Below are 24,525 nucleotides of genomic sequence, written 5' to 3' on the forward strand. Positions count from 1 at the left end.
GTCAGTGAAGAAAACATTAAAGAAGATTCTGGACAACCAGAAGACCACTGTGGAGACTCTAGTGACGCATGGGGAGGTCATTAAGGATTTGGGCATATAGGTCAAGAAAATGCGGAAGTATCAGGCATCAAAGAAGTCAGTGGAGAAGCTGAGAAAAGAGATTGCAAAGATTACATCTGCCGGAGATCTACCACTGGACTTACTTATGGAGGGAGCACCTTCAGCCCAACAGCACAAGCAGCACCAACAGTACTAGAGGCATCACATATAGCAGCCGACCAGTCTGAGGAGCCAGTTGCGACTACCCACACGGCTAAGGAGATGATCTCGGTGCTCAGCAACCCTGTTGTCCCTAAGCTAGGTGATGATGAGATACAGCTAGAGGAGCCCGATGGTGCTGCGGATCCCATGCAAACTAAGACCACATAGGGAGTTCTCTTAACTCTCCACCCCTTCTCTGTTCTTATTTTTGTTAAGCATTGGGGACAATGCTTATTTTTATTCGAGGGGTGGTCTATTTTGTTTGATTGACATTGACATTTGGCATGTTATAACTCTTATACTATTTTTCTTTTATCTTTATTTGCCCTTTGGTATGTATATATTCTTCCCTTTAGTTTGATGTATATATTCAGTTTCCCTTATGTATATATTCATTTTACTTCGGTTTGTATATTCATTTATCTCGCTTTTCGTAGTTTATTTCATAGCTTCTTTAGTTTTTTTTCTTTGTAGTATAACTTCTTATTCACTCTAGTAGCTTCTCTTTGATTTGTTAGATTTTTTTTCCTTTCGTTTTAAGTGAACAATAAGCATTTGGTTTTCTTAATATCGCGGTTCTTTCCAAAAGTGAATTTTGTGTGAACCGGGTGGCTCTTCCCAATGATGGATGGCATGACGACCTTCTTAAGGGATTGAGTCTGTTTTCTTTTATGTTTTGGAAAATATTATAGTAATGAATAAAAGGGGTCTCAAGTATGCTTCACTTGGTACCAACATAATTACCTACGGCCTTATGGTTAAAAACAAAGTTGTTGGTAGAAAATAGCTCTAGTTGTGACCTTTTGACTCTTGTGTTGACTTAAGCTGCCATCAAGTGGTTCAGTTGAGCCATTTGTGATTCTCAATCTTAACTAGGGTTGTTCTGGGCCCTCAAATATGTTCTCTTTAGCAATCTAGCAGCGTGAGAGGTGAGGTATTGAATTGCAAATCCAAGTATCTGTGCTTATAGTCTAGAACTTGCCCTAAATATTTTTCTAGGTGAAATTCTAAGTGTATCTTGGCTTGAGAAATGAATGTAGGCTCTCCTTGATCTGATTTGAAGTTTGAAATCTTCCATAACCTACCAATGTGATATCCCTAGTCAACCCAGTTGAGTCTAAGTCCTTTTTCTTTCAATAACCACGTTACAAGCCTTTATCTGTTTTGTAATGACCCTCTCTTGACACTCAATCTTTCCTTAGCATTCTTGAGAAATAATTTGCAAAAACATAAGTTTGGGGGAGAGACAAGGAGTTTGAAAGTGATTAAAGGTACAAATAAGAGAAAGAAATGAAGAAAAGGGAAGGCAAAGAAAAGAAAGAAAGAACAAAAAGAAAAAGGCTAAAAAGAAAGTGAATAAGGTAGGAAGTTGAAGGAATTCAAAGAAAATAATGATGAAAGGCATGAAGTAAATAGAAAAGGAGAAAAATGAATGTCATGACCAAGAAAGAGTGACGTTACGTCTCTCTAGTCCCCCTCAAGAAAAAAATAAATTGACTCAAAGAGTCGACAAAGTATGAGCCAAAATGAGAAAATGGAGTGCTTAAGGTAAGATGAACCCATTCTATCTCCTCAAGACCTACCTTGATCCAAAAATCCTTCATTACATCCCAAAAAAGTCCTACATAATTTCAAGTTGAGTGAGCTTACATTAATGGTGATTTACATGAGGGGAAAGCTTATGGTACTTGGAGCCGGACTTGTGATATCATTTTAAGAGAGATGAGCGTACTTTTCACATTCCTTGTTTCGAGTGTTATATTCTAAAGTGAGATTTGCTAACAGAGAGTAAAGGAGGAGGAGTTTGGGATCCACAATGACCTACGTGAAAGAGCGAGCTTCCGTGATGAATAAAGTCAACTCTTGGTGCTCTATTGTCACATTAGAACTATTGTACTCAAATAGTCAAATTATTGCATTGTTGATAATTCATATGTGTTGTGGGTAATTGTTGGTCTCAATTGATGTGTGATTGATTAACTTAGGCTAGCTGAAATATCCTTTTTTCTAGTAGAGGTGGGAATTGCCTTAATTGCTTGAGGACAAGCAAAAGTTTAAGTTTAGAAGATTTGATAAGTAGGGTGTTTAACTGCTTTTGCTCTCTTTTACCAGCGTTTTAGCTCCAAAATGCTTAAATGTATTCTCAAAAACTAATGAAATGTGTTTGCTTGCAGGAATGTTGAAATATGAGCCAAAGAAATTAAAATCAACTCATAAAGGAGTTAAAAGTGGACAAGGACCAAAATAAGGTAAAAAGGCCCACAGTGTGGACCGCACAATACTGTGTGTGGCCGCAAAACAAGGAAAGAGCCATGTCAGTTTTTCTTCAGATTATGCGAACCGCACAAATATTGTGCAGCCGCAAAAGAGGAGATTTAGAGAGTTGGTTTTAGGCAAGCTGAAGATATGCGGACCGAACCATAATTGTGCGGTCGTAGGATGGCAAGTGCGATCACACTCACAATTATGCGGTCCACAGAATTGAAGAATCAGAGAGCTGGGTTCAAGTCCAAAATCAAGGAGTGTGGACCGCACTAAAATTGTGCGTCCGTAGAAGCAAGAGTGCAGCCGCACTCACAATTATGCGGTCCGCACAAGAAGGAGTTTGGCCGCAAAGATAGAACCTGTCAGGCCAAGCCTATTTGTGCGGACCGCACAATTGTGCGGCCGCACAACCTCTACAGGGGCATTTTTTTAAAAATATTTTCAGCCTAGTATAAATAGAACTTTTTGTCATTTTTAGGTTAAGTTTAGTTTTGGGAGGGCACTTGAGCCGTTTTCTTTACTGTTTTGAGTAATATTGTATTAGATTTACTTCTAAACAATAGATTTTCTTTCTCTAATCAATTATTATGTATTCTATCTTAATTCCTTCTTTAATTTCTTCATTTTTCATGAGTAACTAAATTTCTAGCTAAGGTTGTGGTCCAACCCTATTTTGGATACTTAATGGGTGTTTTATTTAGGGCTTGTTTGTGATTGGGTTAGTGATATTTAGCCTTGTTCATGCTTGAATTTAAGAATTAATGGTTGCAAACATCATGCCTATTTGACTTAGTCTCTACTTGAGAAAGAGAGACCAAGTCTAGGAAAACGTGGCTAACAAGAAATTGGGGTAAACTCAAGAAATTGGTAGCCCCAATTAAAGGGTCAAATCTAGAGATAGTAATACCCGACTTGATCATATATCACTTGTTTTGTGAAATACCCATTTGGACTTGAGAAAGCCAAATTGGGCAAAATCACCCAAACTACCGAGAGGTATAGAGTGAGTAATTGCGTGTGATTGATATATTACAACCCCGACTAATCAAACTTTCCCTAGAGTTAACAACCCGTTAGGTAACCATCTAGGTAGAAGTCACGACCCTAGATCTTTTATCATTTGAAAAACAACCAAATCCAAAAATATTTTCTCCTAGTTTCATATTTGCAATTAATGGCTTGAAGTAGAAGTAAAAACAACAAACAAGAATGTGGAAGTGTAATTTGAGGCACATCATACAATTGCACTAAATATATACCCTATCCCAATTCTAACTCCCTAAGGATTCGACCCCGAATCGCGTTGGGTTTTTAATCTTACTTCGACCGCCTCACTACCAATATTTGTGGTGTGAGTTTGGGCAACATCAGTGCCAATCATTGTTACTACTTTAGCATGTCACTAATAACCGTGAGTGATTCGGCAATGTAGTGCATGTGTAGGAAAATAGTTGATTTAGAATGGAAAAATTCTAGTAGAAAGGAAAGACAACTAAAAATTTAGTAATTTAACTTGTATTCATAGGTCGACCATTATATTTACCATGAGGGTATCAAATGTAATTATGGATAAAGTTAAATATGAACTCGAGTTTATCTCTTTCGAGGTTGAGGGATCGGATAACTAGGTATTGGATGTAGACATGTGATTTTTGACCCTCCCCGAGATTTCACCCATTTTAGTGTAAAATATTTAGCTTAGGCCTAATATCGATATTTCAATTAGTTTTGACTCTTATACTTTATTTTTAAAAAATAAAAATTACAAAAATATTTCTTCTTTTTAGTTGCTTTTAGTTTATTATTTTTCGTAAAACTAAAAAATACAAAAAAATTGTACCTTATTTTTATTTTAATATGATATTTGAAAATTAAAAAAATATGTTTGTTTTAACAATTAGTCTTATTTTAATAGTTATTTATTTAAGTAAGATTAATCAGTAAATAAGATAATATTTTAGTCTTGTTCACGGAGAAAGAATAAAATTTGGGTTCAAACAACTCATTTTTAAGCCTAATTTTTGGACCTAGCCCAAAATATTGAACACATACCCATTTTCCATTTTGACTTAACCTAATTCCTACCCCTATAAAATAATCTCTAATTCCTAAATTAAAAAGGGAGACCTAGACTAAAAACCAAGAGAAAACGGCAGCCCCTTCCTTGATTCCGATTAAAAAGCAATTCTGCTTTTCCTCTTCAAATTGGTGGAACACCAACAGTAGCCCTCCCCTGAAACAAAGAAACCCATCATTGTGAAATATGGTCTTACGCATATTACATACCTTATTGAGCAGAACAAAGCACAATTGAGCAATCACTACCATTGATTGTTTCACATATCTATATTTGGTCTAAATAGAAAACAAAAAACAGAAGTGTATATCTTGGTGTATTGTCTTGGTTTCACTACTCCATTTTCGAGCTTTCTCCCATCTTTCATGGAATTTTAGAACATCTCCTGGTTTTCATATCTTGAGTTTCGGTCAGCTCTTTGAGCTTCAGTGTTCTCTGGGTCGAGTCGAGTTCGTCGGCGAGATTCGAGTTTCTCTAGCGAGGTTCAGTCAGTCTTTCGCCTGTCGAGGTCCGATCGTGGTCCTGTGCATCGTCCGAGTTTTAAAATAGTCAGCGTATCTATTTGGAGGTCCATTTTCTTTCTCTTAAGCTCTGAATCTTTATTTTACATATGATTTTGTGTTAGATCACGATTGAGTTTGAATTAAATAGGATAATGTTGATTACTCCATGTCTTGTGTATCGATTTGTTCTTGTTTAAAAATCATGGCATCTATAGATTTTTACAATCACGAATCTGGTCTTAATTTGGTTACTCTTCGTGTCATAGAATTTGGCTTTATTAGAACTTAATTAATTTGAAAAATGAGATTGACAACTATGATTGCAAAATTTTTTGAAATCGTCTGGTGATTCATGATTGAAATTTGAATTAAAGGAGGAAGGTGATCCAATTTCTTTCACAAACAATTTTTTCATAATTCTGAGACCGATCACAAGCAATCTCAAATTTAGAAAAATGAACAACGCAGTAACATCGTAGGTTGTTTTAGGCGCGATTAATAAATCATCGTGGCTATGGGTATGATTCATGTGGCATGGTCACGATGTGTAAATCCCATTCGGGTGTGCATTTCATATGACCCGGCCATAACTTCGAACATTAACTAAAATAAACATGTTGTAAATTGCGAGTGCATTTCATGTGACGCGATTCTCAATGTGTGCAAAACAAACAAGTGTACGACATCGTGACTTGTTCAAATAATTTCGATAAATCCTAAAAAGCGGTTAGATAAATAAAAGCGGTTATAAAGTTAAAAATGCACAATAGGTTTAAAACATGTAATAAATCAGATAATTAGGCCAATTAATAATAGTCGAGCGACCGTGCTAAAACCACGGAACTAGGGAATGCCTAACACCTTCTCCCGAGTTAATAGAATTCCTTACCCGGTCTTTTATGTTCGCAGACCATAAAAATAGAGTCAATTTCCTCGATTTGGAATTTTAAAATAAACCAATGACTTGGGACACCAATAATTATTCCAAGTGGCGACTCTGAATTTTAAATAAAATACTCACATTTTCAATTGTCACTTAAATTGGAAAAAACTCCTTTATACCCCCTCGGGTGAAAAAAGGAGGTGTGACAGCTCTAGCGACTCTGCAGGGGATAAGAACCCAGAACTTCTGGTACAGGATTCAGAATTCGAGCTTAGAATAACTGTTATACTTGCCTTTATTTTTATCTGATTTTTACATGTTTGAGCCTAATATGCTAAGTGCCGCTTTTTACCGCTTGATATTGATTGAACTATATATAAACTGTTACGAAACCCATTTTCTCTCTGAGTCTTCTAAATCTTCTGGGAAGTGTTCACTCCGTGTGACTTCTTTTCTGTTAGAGTCATATCCTAATTTTAGAATGAGGTTTGGACAAGTTGCAAAGCCGGTGAAGCTTCTGTATTCTCGGTACGTTGTCCCCCCTCGGCTCGAGCTGTCCGCTCGGGTAAGCCACGTCTAGAATAATACACCCATGTTTTTAAACCTAGAATAACATAGCCTCATGTTGATCCCTAGTAGGAACGCTTGTTTGCATCACGTGTATTTGACTTTGGGGGCTCAACACAGGGGTTGGGTTCGTCTAGGACAGGTGCACCCGAAATTAAAAGACCATCATGATGCATCTTACGTGCTACTTGCGTATCTGTTTGTTTAGGCTTGCATGTTGACTGGCTGCCAGAATAGGGAAAGAAAATAAAAAAAGGGAAAAAAGAAAATCGAAAAAATAAGAGTGAGAGGTACGTATTCCAAATTCAAAATTCTACTGATTTTCAAAAAACAAAGAGAAAGAAAATAAGTGATTGTTTTCAAAAGTCATGTTTTTCCTGTTCCGTCAAAACGGGTGAACTACGTAGGTCTGATTCTCACCGGATGTGAGATACGTAGGCAAACCTCATTTGTTCCGGCCCACAATTTTCAAAAATCCAAAAATATTTTCATTATTTCTTTCTTTAGAAAAGTCTTTCTTTAGGACCCAAATTTAAAATAAAAAATCCAACAATATTTTCTTTTAATTTCTTCTCAAAATCCAAAAATATTTTCATTCTTCTTTCAAAAATTGAAAAGAAATTCAAGATTCAAAAATATTTTATTTTTTCTTTAGAAGCATTTCTTTCATAAATTCAAACTAAAAATCCAAAAATCCAAAATATTTCCTTTCTTCTTTAGAAGTTTTTCTTTCGAAATTCCAAAGAAAAAAAGTCGAAATTAAAAAAAAATCTTTCTTCTTTAGAAGTCTTTCTTTTCAAAAATTCTGGAAAAAAAAAAATCAAAATCAAAATCCAAAAATATTCTCTTTCTTCTTTATAAGTCTTTCTTTCGAAAATTTAAAAGAAAAAAAAATTCAAATTCAAAATCCAAAAAAAAAAAGTTAGTTTATTTCCTGTATTCCTAATCTTCTCGAACTACGCAAGATCTAATTCATGTTCTCATATGATACGTAGGCAACCCACATCAGGTTCGATCAACCAAAAAGAAAAAAAAAAGAAAATGAAAAAAAATGAATAAAAGAAAAAATGATGATAATAATAAAGACTGACTGAGTCCATTCTAACATGTCTTTTGTTTTGAATTGTGAAGATAGTTTGAGGTGGTCGGTTTGTGGTAAGCGGACAACACAAGATCCAAGGAAAACTGATAACTGACATCGAAGCTGTTATAAGTGCTCAAGAGACTCAGGGTATCTACTGTGTTTCAGGAAAATAGAATAATGAAACAGCAAATGACCAAAATGTGTCAAGCATGGGCCAATGGCCAAGGACAGCCTTGTCATGAGTCACAATTTGTTACCCAGCAAGAGCAGTACCACTCTCCTGAGTACCACTCGTACTTGTTTGATCTTCCTGCAAACATTGAGAAACCTGCCCGAAAGTTGGCATAGGAAGAAATGACCCAAAGAGTGAAAAGCTTAGAACAACGGTTGAAAAACATGCAAAAGTTGGCAGGTCAGAAGAGTATTTCCTTCAAGGATCTATGTATGTTCCCCGATGTCCACTTGTCGTCTGGTTTCAAGAATCCCAAATTTGAAAAGTATGATGGACATGAAAATCCCATAGCTCACCTGAAAAGATATTGCAATCAACTAAGAGGTGCAGGAAGAAATGAAAAATTGCTAATAGATTATTTTGGGGAAAGCCTTACGTGAATAGCATCTGAATGGTTTATGGATCAAGACACATCTCGCTGGTACGTCTGGGATGACATGACGCAGGCCTTTGTCAAACAGTTCCAATACAACATTGACATTGGCCCAGACCGCAATTCCCTTTCAAACCTAAAGAAGAAACCAAGTGAAAGTTTCAGGGAATATGCCATTAAATGGAGAGAGCAAGCAGCTAGAGTTAAGCCACTCATGGATGACCACGAGCTAATCATTGTCTTTCTTTAGGCTCAAGAGCTAGATTATTTTCAAAACATAATGGCCGCAGTGAGTAAATCTTTCTCGGAAGCAATCAAAATGGGAGAAATGGTTGAGAATGGTCTTCAGACCGGCAGAATTATAAGTCAAGCAGTTCTCAAAGCTGTAACTCAGGCTGTCCAGATTGAATCTGATAATTTTAGTGACACGAATGAGAAGGACGAAGAAAACATGATGACATTAGGGTCGAGAAGAGGTCCTAGGAGAGCATCTCAAAGGTATGACCAGCCTTGTCTGTTTTTCGATGATGCTCCTGAGCACTACTATCCACCTCTGAACTCACAATACTCTGTTGCTCCACCTCAGTATATTGTCCAACCACCAAATCACCCAAGAAGGCGAGCACGAGCACCACAAAATCTTCACCAGCCTCCACAAAATTTTTAAGTTCCCTATAACCCACATCCAAGCCAAGGGTATAGAAGGGAACAAAGGTTGAAAGATAATTTTATGCCAATAGGAGAGTCCTATGCAAGCTTATTTGAGAAGTTAAAGCATCATGACTTGATTGCACCCATTCTTCCAAATCATGTGGACCCACGTGCAAGAAGCTTTGACCCTTCTAAAAGGTGTGAATACCATTTCAATGCCCAGGAGCACGATGTTGAAAGCTATCGGGATTTGAAAAGAGAAATAGAAAGGATGATTCAGGAAAAACTGATTGTGATCCAAGACAGTGACATCCAGAATATCACGTAGAATCCTTTACATGCACATGATGATGCACACTTTGTGGGGATGATGCCTGCTGACATGGAGTATGAAAATCCTTGCGGGAACTTGCCGACTGAAATTGGAGAAGGCCATGGTGATTCTGATGAGCAAATTTATGGCTAAATGTCAAGCTTAGCAATTGAAAAGTCATTCTCTCCTTACTAGGAAGGAATCTTGGTAGTTTGTTTTGATGTTTTTTCTACTATCTAGGTTATTTCAGGGTTGTCATCCAGATTTTATTTGTTTTATTGAGTCAAACCCTTCTATCTCTCCATTTTGTTTGTGTGAGTCTTGTCTGTCTGTTCTGTTGTTATTTTCATTATCCGGGTTATTTTAGGGTGGTAACTCGAATTTTAGGTTGTTTGTTTTGTTATCAAACCCTTTCATCCTTTACTCAATAAAATATAGTTTGTTCTTCTGTGTCATTCTATTCCTAGTTCTTTTCTCCCTTCTTCTAATGGCATGACATGCATGCGAAAATTTTGGTCAGATCTTAGAAACTGATTTAACCTGGAATTGGATAACTGAAAAAAAAAATACTTTTCAGGATGAATAAAGAGTTGAAATACTTTGGAATTAAGGTCGAGTAAAATTCATTTTCAAATCATTGTGAAGATCAGACTTGAGGATGTTTAATCAATTGAAGTTTGTTGGAAAGTTTGACATTAAAGGATGGAAAGTGTCTTGTGACCATGACATATCAAGAAGACAGACATGTTCGTCAATGTTGTGATCGCGAAAAGATACTATGTTTGGCGTTCTCGAGGTTGGGAGGCCCTTTTTCTGCTACCCAAATATTTTATACCATTTGTCACCCCTTTGAGCCTGTGTTATTTTCTTTGACCATCCTCTTTTGAAATCAAGTTTAGAGTCAAGAGTCAAAAAAAAAGAATGAAAAAAAAAGAAAATAAAAGTCTATGTCCCAAGAGTACAAACTAGGGAAATTCTTAAAAAGTTCAAGTGAAAAAAAACAATGAAGAAGAAAAGAACTGGCAAAGGTCCATGCCCCCAAAAAATAGAAGCTGGGCAACTTGTTTTGAAAAAAAAAAGACAAGGAAAAAAAATCAAAAAAAATCCCCAATAGCTGAAATTGGGGCAAAGATTTTATTTCATTTTTAAAAGAGTCGATTCCAAAAGTTGTAAGTATACAACCCCGTCATCTTTAGTCTATTTTGAGCCTCATACCGGCCTTTCTTCCTATCCATATCCAAAAGCCTTCCAAATAAAGACTTCCTGATCAACCTTCAAGAATGCCAAGAGATGTATGCAATGAGCAACGGTTGTCATGCGACATAGAACACTGTCAAGTTGCTCACATAAGAAAACAAAGAAAAAGAAAAAATAAAAGAAATGAGAGAGTCTTACTAGTGAAAACCCTCACGGGCACAGTAAGGCGCGGTAAGTAGAGATAAATAAATGAGAGAGGCTTGTTGGTGAAAACTTTTCGGGGTACCACTAGTCGAAAGTGAGTCATGAAGCAGATGCAAAGGATCGGCACGAACAAGCCCGACTTCAAAGGTCATAAGAATGGTAAAAGGGAGGATTGGATTAGTTTGATAGATCAGGTCTTTGAGTCCAAAATGCATGTCATGATCATTAAGGTTAGTTATTAATAAAAACTTTTCCTTTTATTCTTCCGACATGGGGAATTTCTTGTTAATATTCGTTTCTTTGCATCATTGTATCCTTCACTCTGAGTCAGTCCTTGTCAAAACAAGCAAGAAAAGATTTCAAAATCTGCTACCAGCTTTTCAGTTACACAAAGTAAATTTGGACAACACACTCAGTTGTTACTGTTAACATGCCTTGAGGATTCATGCAAAGGCTCTCCCAAAAAAACTCTTTCCAGTCAACTTGGCACAAGCAAAGATAACTTGTGATTCTCTCTGACAAGAGCAGGAAGTCATTCATGATATTAGAAAAGGTCACTTAAGCAAAGATCTCCAGTTGGGATAAGGTTGATTGAGCCACAAATACTAATGGTAACGGGTGCGAAACAATCAGGGTTGATGTAGAGCAAAAGTCTCTTGAGACCGACTCAAGCTGATTGAGCACAAAGTCAAGCTGCCAAAGACTCAAGACCATAAACCGACCACCATCTTTTAAAACTGACAAAATTTTCTTTGTTTGAAACAGGAACAAAGCGGTGCAAGGAAAGTGGTACAAATAAAAAAGAAAAAGAGAAAGAAGGAAAAAGAAAAGAGAAAAAGAAAGAAAAAATAGAAAAAAAGAGAGAAAAAGAAGAGAAGAGAAGAGCCGACAAAGGGAAGTTTCTCAAATTTTTGCCTTTATTTATCTTGCTATTGCGCATAAAATCTTGCCATTGATCTTCACATTGTTTCCTCTTAGGATAAAAAATCCTAGTCTGATGGATTTTCCTCCCAATAAAAATCTTAGTCTGATGAATCTTTCTCCTAAGATAACAAAGAAAAGGGACTTAGTCTTATGAATTTTCTCCTAGGATCAAAATCTTAGTCTAATGAATTTTTCTCCTAAGATAGAAGACCTAGTCTGATGAATTTTCTCCTAGGACGAAATCATAGTCTGATGAATTTTTCTCCTAAGATAGAAGACCTATTCTGATGAATTTTCTCCTAGGATCAAAATCTTAGTCTGATGAATCTTTCTTCTAAGATAGAAGACCTAGTCTGATGAATTTTCTCCTAGGATCAAAATTTTAGTCTGATGAATCTTTCTCCTTAGATAGAAGACCTAGTCTGATGAACTTTCTCCTAGGATAGAAATCTTAGTCTGATGAATCTTTATCCTAAGATATCAAAAAAAGAAAAAAGAAAAGAGACCTAGTCTGATGAACTTTCTCTTAGGATCTGAATCTTAGTCTGATGAATCTTTCTCCCAAGATACCAAAAAAAAGAAAAAAGAAAAGAGACCTAGTCTGATGAACTTTCTCCTAAAATCAGAATCTTAGTATGATGAATCTTTCTCCTAAGATAGAAGACCTAGTCTGATGAACTTTCTCCTAGGATAGAAATTTTAGTGTGATGAATTCCTAAGATACAAAAAGAAGAAGAAGAAAAGAGCCCTAATATGATGTTTCTCCTAGGATCAAAATCTTAGTCTGATGAATCTTTCTCCTAAGATTAAAATCTAGTCTGATAAATTTTTTCCTAGGATAATAATTTTTTTTTTAAAAAAGAGGAAGTCTGGATTTGAAGAAAAAAGAAAAAGAAAAAGAGAGGGTCAATTTTTAGTTTTCTTGAAATCAGGGGTCCCGCCTGGAGAATGGGGTCAGTCTTTACTTTAGTCAAGCTTAATCTATAGTTTTCCGCAAGCTCAATCACTTTTAGGAGACGTGCATCTATATTTTTCTTTTGTTTTGTCTGTTTTGCTGTAGTATCATACGCTCACCTGGAGAACAAGGGAAGACAATTCAAGTTTCAAGGGAAAGCAGTTTCAAATGAGGACAGTTCAAGTTCAGCAATCAGGTGCCCACCTGGAGAACAAGGGAAAACAGTTCAAGTTTCGAAGGAAGATAGGTCAAGTTCAACAATCAAGCGCCTACCTGGAGAACAAGGGAAGACAGTTCAAGTTTCAAGGAAAAGCAGTTTCGAAGGAAGACACTTCAAGTTTCAAGGGAAAACAATTCAAGTTTTCAGGGAAAGCAGTTCAAGTTTCAAAGGAAGTCAGTTCAAGTTTTAGCAATCAGGCGCCCACCTGGAGAACAAGGGAAGTCGTTTCAGAGTTCAATCCAAGTTAGAAGTAGCAGAAGCTCGCGGCAAGAATGAGAGTCAATAGTTTGAGATGACCAAAGAAGAAGTCTCAATCCAAGAAACAAGAAAGAAAATAAAAAAAAGGGAAGTGAATCCAAATGCAGAAGTAGAGAAAGATGTGAACTGCTCAAGACATGGTTGAAATCAAGAACATTGCATGTCCGATCTTGATCCGAAGAAGAATGAACTAGCACCTGCAGCTAGCAAGCGTCAAGATTCAAATCTAAAGTCCACATGAAGAGCCCTTCAAGACTCAAGACCAAGCTTCAGAAGACTTATAGATATGAATCTTGTAACTCATAGTTGAAAGGCTTAGCTAGTCTTTTTCATTTTTTGATTTTGATGTAATAACAGGACCGCAAAACGGAACCTCGACGGAATGGCACCTCGATCGGCTCTCCACCTCGGTACTCTATCACCTCATTCACTTCTGAACTACACGTGGCCTGATTCCTTTATAGCCAAGGATATGTAGGCAGCTCAACTACTAGGGCTCGGTCACATTCTCCTTTCTTTTAGTTTTCGGTCTCTCGAAATAAAGGTCGGGTCAAAAAACTTATCTCGTCGTTCTTTGTCTGAAAATTCTTCGTGTTTCCAGTCAAAGAAAGGCAGCTGTAGACATGTGATTTTTGACCCTCCCCGAGATTTCACCCATTTTAGCGTAATTTTTTTTTGTTTAGGCCTAATATCGATATTTCAATTAGTTTTGACTCTTTTGCTTTATTTTTTTAAAAAAAATAAAAATTACAAAAATATTTCTTCTTTTTAGTTGCTTTTAATTTATTATTTTTCGTAAAACTAAAAAATAAAAAAAATAGTACCTTATTTTTATTTTAATATGATATTTGAAAATACAAAAAAAATTATTGTTTTAACGATTAGTCTTATTTTAGTAGTTATTTTATTTAAGTAAGATTAATTAGTGAATAAGGTAGTATTTTAGTCTTGTTCACGGAGAAAGAATAAAATTTGGGTTCAAACAACCTATTTTTAAGCCTAATTTTCGGACTTAGCCCATAATTCCATAGTCCAAAATATTGGGCCCATACTCATTTTCCATTTTGACCTAACCTAATTAGGAGAAATTCAAAAATAGCCAGATTTACAACTGGTCGTTCAAAAATAGCTCAGTTTCAAAAGTAATCGAAATTTAGCCACTTTTCATGTAAAGATAAATCTGAGCGAAAACACTGTTCAAAACCCGGAAAATACGCCAGTATATTATACTGGAGTTCCAGCATAAGTATGCTTGAACTCTAGCATATTATACTGGAGTTCCAGGATAAGTATGCTGGAACTCCAGCATAATATGATGGAGTTCCAGCATAAGTACATTAGAACTCCAGCATAATATACTGGAGTTCCAGCAAGTATAACTGTCCAGTATAATATACTGGAGTTTGGAGAACCGGTGCTCTAGTCTCCAGTATATTATACTGGAGTCAGCACAGTATATCAGTCCAGCATAATATGCTAGAGTTCATACACAGATGCACCGAACTCCAGTATATTATGCTGGACCGGTCTCTATTGCAGCAAAATAGTGACTATTTTTCATTGACTTCATAAACACTGGCTATTTTTGAATGACCAATCCGAAAACTGATTATACCGTGCTATTTCAACAACTTAATTCCTACCCCTATAAAATAATCCCTAATTCCTAAATCAAAAAGGGAGACCTAGACAAAAAACCAAGAGAAAACGGCAGCCCCTTCCATGATTCCGATTAAAAAGCAATTCTGCTTTTCTTCTTCAAATTGGTGGAATACCAACAGTAGCCCTCCCCTGAAACAAAGAAACCCATCATTGTGAAATATGGTCTTAAGCATATTACGTACCTTATTGAGCAGAACAAAGCACAATTGAGCAATCACTACCATTGATTGTTTCACATATCTGTATTTGGTCTAAATAGAAAACAAAAAACAGAAGTGTATATCTTGGTGTATTGTCTTGGTTTCACTACTCCATTTTTGAGCTTTCTCCCATCTTTCATGGAATTTTAGAACATCTCCTGGTTTTCATATCTTGAGTTTCGGTCAGCTCTTTGAGCTTCAGTGTTCTCTGGGTCGAGTCGAGTTCGTCGGCGAGATTCGAGTTTCTCTAGCGAGGTTCAGTCAGTCTTTCGCCTGTCGAGGTCCGATCGTGGTCCTGTGCATCGTCGAGTTTTAAAATAGTCAGCGTATCTATTTGGAGGTCCATTTCCTTTCTCTTAAGCTCAGAATCTTTATTTTACATATGATTTTGTGTTAGATCATGATTGACTTTGAATTAAATGGGATAATGATACTCCATGTCTTGTGTATCGATTTGTTCTTGTTTAAAAATCATGGCATCTATAGATTTTTACAATCACGAATCTGGTCTTAATTTGGTTATTCTTCGTGTCATAGAATTTGGCTTTATTAGAACTTAATTAATTTGAAAAATGAGATAGACAACTGTGATTGCAAAATTTTTTGAAATCGTCTGGTGATTCTGGATTGAAATTTTAATTAAAGGAGGAAGGTGACCCAATTTCTTCCACAAATAACTTTTTCATAATTCTGAGACCGATCACAAGCAATCTCAAATTTAGAAAAATGAACAACGCAGTAATGTCACACCTACTTTTTTACGCCCCGAGAAGGATATAAGGGAGTTTTTTCAATTAAAGTGACATTATTCGATATGGGATTATTTATTTAATTAGAGTCGCCACTTGGAATAAATTATCTGGTGTCCCAAGTCACCGGTTTATTTTAAATCACAAATCGAGGAAATTTTTTTATTTTTTCAAGTCTGCGAACCAGAAATTCTAGATAAGGAATTTTGTTAACCCGGGAGAAGGTGTTAGGCATTCTCAGATTTCGTGGTTCTAGCACGAACGCTTAGCAATTATTACTTGGCTTAAGTTATTTAACTACTCATTTTTAGGACCTATGTGCATTTATCTTTTTAACGCTTTTAAATCACTTGATTTATTCGTAATGAAGGAATTGAGTTACGCGTACGTATACTCTTTTCTTTTGCCGCGTCAAAATTATATCATGCGAACGTGTCCACGATTAATAACGCTTTTGTTAATTTATTAAGAAAGGTTTGGTTAAAGTTGCGCGAACGCATCCCTCGAGTCTTTTAAGAATTTAATTTGCAATTATATTACGCGAACGTATATATAATCGCGATACTAATCTAAATCGGGCCTAAAGCAAACTACGAAAGTTCAAGGCAATTTTAATACTAAATTAATATCTATATGAGGGCCCTAGGTTATTTAATGGAAGATGGCACGCCTTGAACTATTTTCACTAAAAGGGGTTTGCATTTTTATTTAGTTAAGACTACTAATTTTGAAGCTTAACCCAAGAGATTTTTTAACTAGAAAATGGGAAGTCTGGGCTTAGTTAAATTAGGAAGAAAGGTTCAGCTTTTAAAAGGAGCTGCATTTGGGCCTAAGACTTGGCCCATTAGAGAAAAAACTTGAGAGCTATTGCCTTCATTGAGAATTTAGACATGTTTGTGCCCACATTGGGCCAAAATCAGGCGGGCCCAGTTACTAAATTTTTTGACTGGGCCTATCTACCCCTTTTGAATCAACCGAAATTTGCCTATTCAAGCACGACTATGCCTATTGCTGGTTGAGTGAAATCAGTAAAGGTCAAACAGTACTATCAATTGACAATTACATGCATGGCTGAACTAGATATAATAACATGTTTTCTATTGTAATAAAAAAAACTTTATAATTGAAGTCCATCTGCAGGGTTCAACGTCCAGGCCCATTTGCCTGGGCCCAGACTTGATCAAATGAGCTCCAATGTCGGACCTCAATGCAAGTCTGGCCCAACTCATGCCAAGTCATTTTACCATGATACTGTTTTATTACAAAGAAAGCAAAGGGGCCCAGCTGTGGTGACCCTATACTAACTAAACATAGGAAAGCACTGAACTTAAAAGAATCATTATAACAGTCCATTTACAAATTTGTAAATCCTAAAATTATACAATGAAGTTTTAATTCCTAGAGAATCAGCACATTAACGGTTGACATCCAAGAAATTCTAAAGGAACAAAAATACAGTAAAAATGAAAGTTTCTACTGATTCCAGAATTTCCTTTCATTACTTCTTCGAATTCAAGGTGCCAAATCTGCAAGAACCCAGCTACAGAGCTGCTTCTTACAAAGCTATTTGCCCAGCCCCAACATGAGACTTCTTGTGGCTAAATCAGCCCTGTTTTCTAAGTACCTCATGGATCTGACCATGGAAAAGGTCAGATTCACAAGGTTTCTTCAGATATGCTACTATGCAATATTGACAGACATAAATTAAAACTCAAGAATGCAAAAAAAAAAAGATAATTATTCATGAGTTTAACCATGTTAAAGGTTAAACACATAAATCATTAAAGGTTTCAGCTCAAAAATCATAGCAGTCTGGCCTTATGAGCATTCATACTGATTTTAAAAGCAGGGGGAGAAAAATTTAATCCATGAACCTGACCATGTAAAGGGTCAGGCTCAATGAATAACATGATTTCCAGGGAGGGGGCTAAACATGTCTTGACTAATAAGAAAATGTGTAAATAACTTCAAATAGTTAGTAACCAAATCTATCAAAGAAAACTGAACTTAATAGGGCACAAACATGTTCAAAGGGGAAAATTATTTTTGCTGTAAAAGGACATGAACAGCCATAGTCAACCAAGGGAGACAAATCACATTCATTCACAAAAATTCAAATACATAGGAGTCATTCAAAGGAATAGTTATGTGTACCTTGAAACTAAAGTAACCAAATGAGATGAGATTGATAAAACTATTTCAGAGAGCAAGCACAGCAGCAGTAAACCAGACAGCTTCCACAACCCTCAAAATCAAGCTTCAAAAAATCAGAATCAAAGCTAGAAGAACCCCAGAATCCAGCTGAAGAACTAAGGAAACTTTCTATTTCAAACTATGTTTTCAAATTGTAAGGAAATAAGAGATTTCTGAGATTTTCGAAGCTATTTTGAGTCTGAAGTTTTCAAAGAAGAAAAATGGAACTTTTCAGAGAAATTTGCTGATAAAAATGTGCCTCCCCTCCCAAAAATCTGTCTTTTTCAGAGCAAAAGAGGTTATATATAGGCTGCCTAAAGGGAGGGCATCTTTTTAGCATATTTCTTATCCTAAAGAATATTAGTATAGTCCTTTTTAACAGCCCCTGGTACAACTGTCCCATTTTCAGCATATTTTAAAACAACTAGGACAACTGAACACCCTTCCTAAAATATCTGATTTTTAGCCTAAGTAAAAACCCCTTTTTACCCTTTAGGTTATCACTTATTTCAGGTGTTACCTAAACTTTCTAATTCAAATAGGGCCCCTAAAGTTCTACTGACCTTCAAATCCAAACCAATAGAAGCAGAAACACAAAAGAAAGACCCTAGATTTTAATCGAAATGACAAAACTAAGCTTGATTTGAGGGAAATGAAGTGAAGATATGGAATGGGGAGATGTGAGGGAGTTTATGGTATCATTTTGGGACTGGTTTGACCACCGAAACCGTCGTGAGGCAATTTTCGGTGGGTGGTTTGCAGTGGAGTTGGTGAGGGAATGAAGGGCGGCTAAGGTTCCGACATTGAGAGGAGGGAGACGAGGTGAGAGGGGGTCTGATAAGGGGGTTAGTCTCTCTTTGGACAGTTATATGTGATGGACTAGATAGTTCCGGGCCGTTGGATTGATGAGATCCAACGGTCGAGATCAAATGGACATAAAACGGGGTCGTTTGGGGGTTATACAGAGTGGACCGGGTAGGGGACACGGGTCTAGGCCGGATTTGGAGACAGGTAATGGGCAAAAATTATTTGGGCTTGGGGAGTTAAAATGGCCCAAACAAAATCAGATTCTCATTTCCTTTTCATTTCTTCTTCTTTTTTTTAATTAACTAAAAATTCTAAATCATCTAAAAATGTAAAATTGAAGTAATCAAATAATTATAAAAATTATAAACATTACTTAGATCTATGTTAAAAGGGAAAAAATCAATAAACTAAAATTAAAGACAAAATATAAAAATGAGCTATTTCTTGTTGATTTTCAAATTTTTTAAAACAAGTAATTACGGATTAACTCTAAAAAGTATAAAAATAAATCCTAAATGCAATGCATGATATTTTTGGTATTTTTATGATTTGAATAAAATTAAACATGCACACAACAATGCAAATAATCAGGAAAGTTCTACAATAATTCCTAAAATACCCAATAATTAAGGGGAAAAAATCTAATTTTGGGAATTCGGTAGGAGTACTCCATGTGAGGCAAAAATCACGTGCTCACAACTGCCCCTCTTTGCTCGGAGACACGTAGGATTTTCGGGCAAAGATAAAATGATCAATTATGAGAGATTTTTGCCCATTTGAAACTCCCTGAGAAGCATTTTTGAAAAGAGTCTGACCGAACCTTGCTTCAAAGGTTGCCTACATATCCTTGGCTATAAAGGAATCAGGTCAATGTTGTTCTAGAAGTTGTGGTAGCTGGGACTACCGAAAAGCTGTGATTTCACTGTTGTTGTTGTTGTTTCTTCTTGGTGAGCTCTGAAAATGTTGGTTTATGTTTAGTTAACAATGGCATGCTGAAAATGTTGGTTTATGTTTAGTCAACAATGGCATGCCAATTGGAAGAGTTGGTGGAAAGAGTTGGTGTGGATGCTAGGAGGAAGCTTCCTCCTTTGATGTCACCCATGACATCAAGAGGAGGTAGTTTGATGTCAGCAATGACATCAAGAGGAGGTCTTTACCTCTATAAATAGATGCACTCCTTCACTTGTAGAAATCATCCCAAAATAATACAATACATTGTAGTGAGTAGAGAGTTAAGAGAGAAATTCTCTTAAGTGTAATTGGGAAATCTCCCCTTCCTTTGTTAATATTAAAAGGACAATTGTTCTCTGGTGGACGTAGGATTATTTTGATCCGAACCACGTTAAATCTTGTGTTCTTTCTTTTACGTTTCCGCTAACAATTGGTATCAGAGCGACAGGATCCTTTAACGATCCAAGGAGGAAGAACAAGCAAATATGAGTTCCATGAAGTTTGAAATTGATAGATTCAATGGACGCAACAACTTCAATATCTGGAAGATCCAGATGATGGCGTTACTGCGGAGGGAAGGTTCAATCCATGCTATTGACGGAAAGTATCCTACGGATATATCAGCTCCCGACAAGGAGAAGATTGAAGGGGATGCATTGAGTGCAATCCAACTATCCCTTGCACCTAACGTGCTTTGTGAAGTGAGTACGGGTACCGAAGAGACGGCCAAACAGTTGTGGGAAAAGCTAGAAGGGCTATACCAAGACCGATCAGTGACAACAAGAATGTTGTTACAACGGCGTCTTCACACATTTAAGATGGGGTCAGGTACTTCGTTACAAGATCATTTAGATGCGTTTAATAAACTTGTCATGGACTTACAGATTGCAGGAATTAAAAGGGAGGAGGAGACGCTTGCATGTGCTTTGCTATTTTCATTGACTTCAGGATATCGTGATATTGAGAATTCAATGATGTATAGCAAGGAGCCTATCAAGCTTGAGCAAGTGCGGCAGGCACTTAACTCTAGTGATGTGCGGAGGCACATTGAAGGAGATAGAGATGACCAGGCAAGTGGCCTCTTTGTAAGAGGCCGGACTAGCCAACAGGGAAAGACCAAATCAAAGCACAGATCAAAGTCTCGTGTGAACAAGAAGAATACAGAGTGTTGGGGTTGTGGCAAGAAGGGGCACTTTGAACGAGATTGCCCAATGTCAAAGTCCAAGGAAAAGGCGAGTGCATCTACAGTTGAACAGGTACATAATTTTGATAATGATTATGTACTAACAACATCGTGTAATAATAATAGTAGTTATGAAAACAAATGGGTGTTAGACTCTGCTTGTACTCTGCATATGACGTTCCGAAAAGACTGGTTTAGCAGCTACGAGAAAAGTGGAGGAACCGTAGTAATGGGCAATAATGCAACTTGTGCAATAGTTGGCATTGGCTCAGTTCGGGTTCGCTGCCATGATGGAATCGTGAGGACTATTACACAAGTCCGTCATGTTCCTGATCTGAAGAAGAATTTGATCTCCTTGGGTACTCTGGATGAACAAGGCTACAGGTACATGAGCGAAGCAGGAACTATGAAGGTGACTAAAGGTTCTTTAGTCATGCTGAAAGGCAAGCTGGAGAATGGCCTTTACACATTGGCCGGAAGCACCATTGTTGGCTCTGCAAATGCATCTACAGTGCAGTTATCTAATGATGACAAGGCAAGACTATGGCACATGAGACTAGGTCATATGAGCGCACGTGGACTGGAGATGTTGAGCAATCGTAAACTTTTGGAAGGTGAGAAGATCAGCACGCTTGACTTCTGTGAGCACTGCGTTCTAGGGAAGCAGAAGAAGGTCAGCTTCAGCACTGGCAAACACAAGACAAGAGGAGTGCTAGACTACATCCATTCAGATTTATGGGGTCCTTCTAAACTTCCATCGAAGGGCGGAAAGAGGTATCTTCTCATTTTTATTGATGATTTCTCACGAAAGGTTTGGGTGTATTTTTTGAAGGCAAAAAGTGATGCTTTTGAAGCATTTAAAGAGTGGAAGATTTTGATTGAAAATCAAATGGAGCGGAAAATCAAGTATCTTCGCACAGACAATGGCTTGGAGTTTTGCAATGAAGAGTTTAATGAATTCTGCAAGGTTCATGGGATCTCAAGACATAGGACTGTCAGGCATACCCCACAGCAGAATGGAGTTGCCGAGAGAATGAACAGAACTCTTCTTGAAAAGGCTCGTTGTATGCTCTTACAAGCCAAAATGTCCAAAGTATTTTGGGCTGAAGCAGTTCACACTGCTGCTCATATTGTCAATCGATCTCCAGCATCGGCAATTGACTTTAAGACTCCGAATGAGGTATGGTCAGGTGAACCCTCTAACTATTCATACTTACGAGTATTTGGGTGTCCAGCTTATTATCACGTTAATGAAGGAAAGCTTGAACCAAGGGCTAAGAAGGCCATATTCGTAGGGTATGTGGATGGAGTAAAAGGGTACAAACTTTGGTGTTTGTCTTTACTCAAATTTATAGTTAGTAGAGATGTCACCTTCGATGAATCCTCTATACTTGATCCCCGTAAAGTTTCCGTGGAGTTTTCAGGAAACAAGAACAACGAGCAGGTGGAGCTTCCGGTGGAGCTTGCCAAGGAAAAGGATCAAGAGACTCAGGTTAAAGATGAGTCAGAAGATGTAGGCGTTGAAGAACTTGCTGTCAATGAACCATACACAATTGCGAAGGGGAGGGAGAAGAGGCAGACACGAGAACCGGAACGCCTTATAAATCAAGCAAACTTGATTGCATATGCGTTCGTAGCTGCACAAGAAGAGATTAAAGATCTGGAGCCCTCCTCGTATATTGAAGCAACTTCTTGCAAGGATGCCGCACAATGGCGGTTAGCCATGACTGAAGAGATGGAGTCTCTTCACAAGAATCAGACATGGGTCTTAGTGAAAAGACAAAAGGGGAAGAGGACAGTTGGATGCAAGTGGGTCTACCGAAAGAAAGAGGGAATTTCTGAAGTGGAAGATGTTAGGTTCAAGGCGAGATTGGTTGCAAAAGGTTTCAGCCAAAAGGAGGGAATTGACTACAATGAGATTTTCTCTCCGGTCGTGAAGCATAGCTCAATTCGCGTGCTACTAGCATTGGTTGCACAATTTGACTTGGAGCTTCAACAGCTTGATGTCAAAACTGCTTTCTTACACGGTGATCTAGAAGAGACAATCTATATGGATCAACCTGAAGGTTTCCTAGCTGAGGGAAAAGAAGATCACGTATGCCAACTAAAGAAGTCTTTGTATGGTTTGAAGCAATCCCCTAGACAGTGGTACAAGAGGTTTGATGCATTCATGACTACACATGAATTCTCAAGGAGTGCATTTGATAGTTGTGTGTATCACAAGAAGATGTCTGGTAACTCAATGATTTATTTACTGTTGTATGTTGATGATATGCTTATTGCTGCTAACAACATTACAGAGATAAATGCTTTGAAGAAACTATTGAGTAAGGAATTTGACATGAAGGATTTAGGAGCTGCAAAGAAAATCCTTGGTATGGAGATTTCAAGAGAAGACGATGTTGTACATCTTTCTCAGAAGAGGTATATTGAAAGGGTTCTCGAGAGATTCAATATGCAAACGTGCAAGCCTGTAAGTACACCATTAGCTCCTCATTTTAAACTTTCAGAGTCACAAATGCCTCAGTCCGAGGATGAGGTGGAGCATATGTCAAAGATTCCTTATGCCAGTGCAGTTGGTAGTATTATGTATGCTATGGTATGCACACGTCCAGATATTGCTCAATCTGTAAGTGTGGTAAGTAGATACATGTCCAACCCAGGAAAGAGGCATTGGGAAGCTGTCAAGTGGATATTGAGATATTTCAAAGGAGCTTCTGGTGTTGGTCTTACCTTTCGAAAAAGTGGTACAGGTATTTCAATTCTCGGTTATGTGGATTCTGACTATGCAGGAGATCTTGACAGAAGAAGGTCCACAACTGGATACATCTTTACCCTCGTTGGCAGTGCCGTCAGTTGGAAGTCGACTTTGCAGTCGATTGTCGCTTTGTCTACGACAGAAGCAGAATACATGGCAGCAGCGGAGGCGGTAAAGGAAGCTATCTGGTTGAAAAGTTTAGTAGCGGAATTGAGTTTGGTTCAGCTGGAATCAACTCTTAGATGTGATAGTCAGAGTGCTATTCATCTAATGAAAAATCAGAGATTTCATGAGCGCACTAAACACATTGATGTCAGATTTCATTTTATTCGAGATGTTATTGATGAGGGAACTATCAAGGTCGTGAATGTTATCACAGATGATAATGCTGCAGACATGTTGACCAAGATAGTCCCGCTCGCTAAGTTTGCACACTGCAAGGACTTGGCGGGGGTGTGCATCAACTGATGCAACTCCGAAGAGAACAGTTGCTAGGTGGAGGTGGTATGTTCAACAATGGTTTGATTCTTCTTGTTTCTTACAACGGGGTTGCCCAGTAAGCTTAGAAGTTTTGGCCAGAGTTGTTCACACGCTCGAAACGCAAACCAAGGTGGAGATTGAAAATGTTGGTTTATGTTTAGTTAACAATGGCATGCTGAAAATGTTGGTTTATGTTTAGTCAACAATGGCATGCCAATTGGAAGAGTTGGTGGAAAGAGTTGGTGTGGATGCTAGGAGGAAGCTTCCTCCTTTGATGTCACCCATGACATCAAGAGGAGGTAGTTTGATGTCAGCAATGACATTAAGAGGAGGTCCTTACCTCTATAAATAGATGCACTCCTTCACTTGTAGAAATCATCCCAAAATAATACAATACATTGTAGTGAGTAGAGAGTTAAGAGAGAAATTCTCTTAAGTGTAATTGGGAAATCTCCCCTTCCTTTGTTAATATTAAAAGGACAATTGTTCTCTGGTGGACGTAGGATTATTTTGATCCGAACCACGTTAAATCTTGTGTTCTTTCTTTTACGTTTCCGCTAACAAGCTCCTTATTA

The 24,525-nt window shown here is 37.4% G+C and overlaps 1 long non-coding RNA gene across 1 annotated transcript; it reads left to right on the forward strand.

The window, feature by feature from the left end:
* Window positions 1–4,663: 4,663 nt before the first annotated feature.
* On the forward strand, window positions 4,664–15,278 carry LOC142164652 (uncharacterized). Its single transcript, XR_012695496.1, has 2 exons — window positions 4,664–5,171; window positions 12,595–15,278. It is a non-coding gene; the product is annotated as an uncharacterized LOC142164652 (long non-coding RNA).
* The last annotated feature ends 9,247 nt before the right edge of the window (window positions 15,279–24,525 follow it).

This window comes from Nicotiana tabacum, chromosome 10 (genome assembly GCF_000715075.1).
Source record: "Nicotiana tabacum cultivar K326 chromosome 10, ASM71507v2, whole genome shotgun sequence".
NCBI classification, from domain to species: domain Eukaryota; kingdom Viridiplantae; phylum Streptophyta; class Magnoliopsida; order Solanales; family Solanaceae; genus Nicotiana; species Nicotiana tabacum.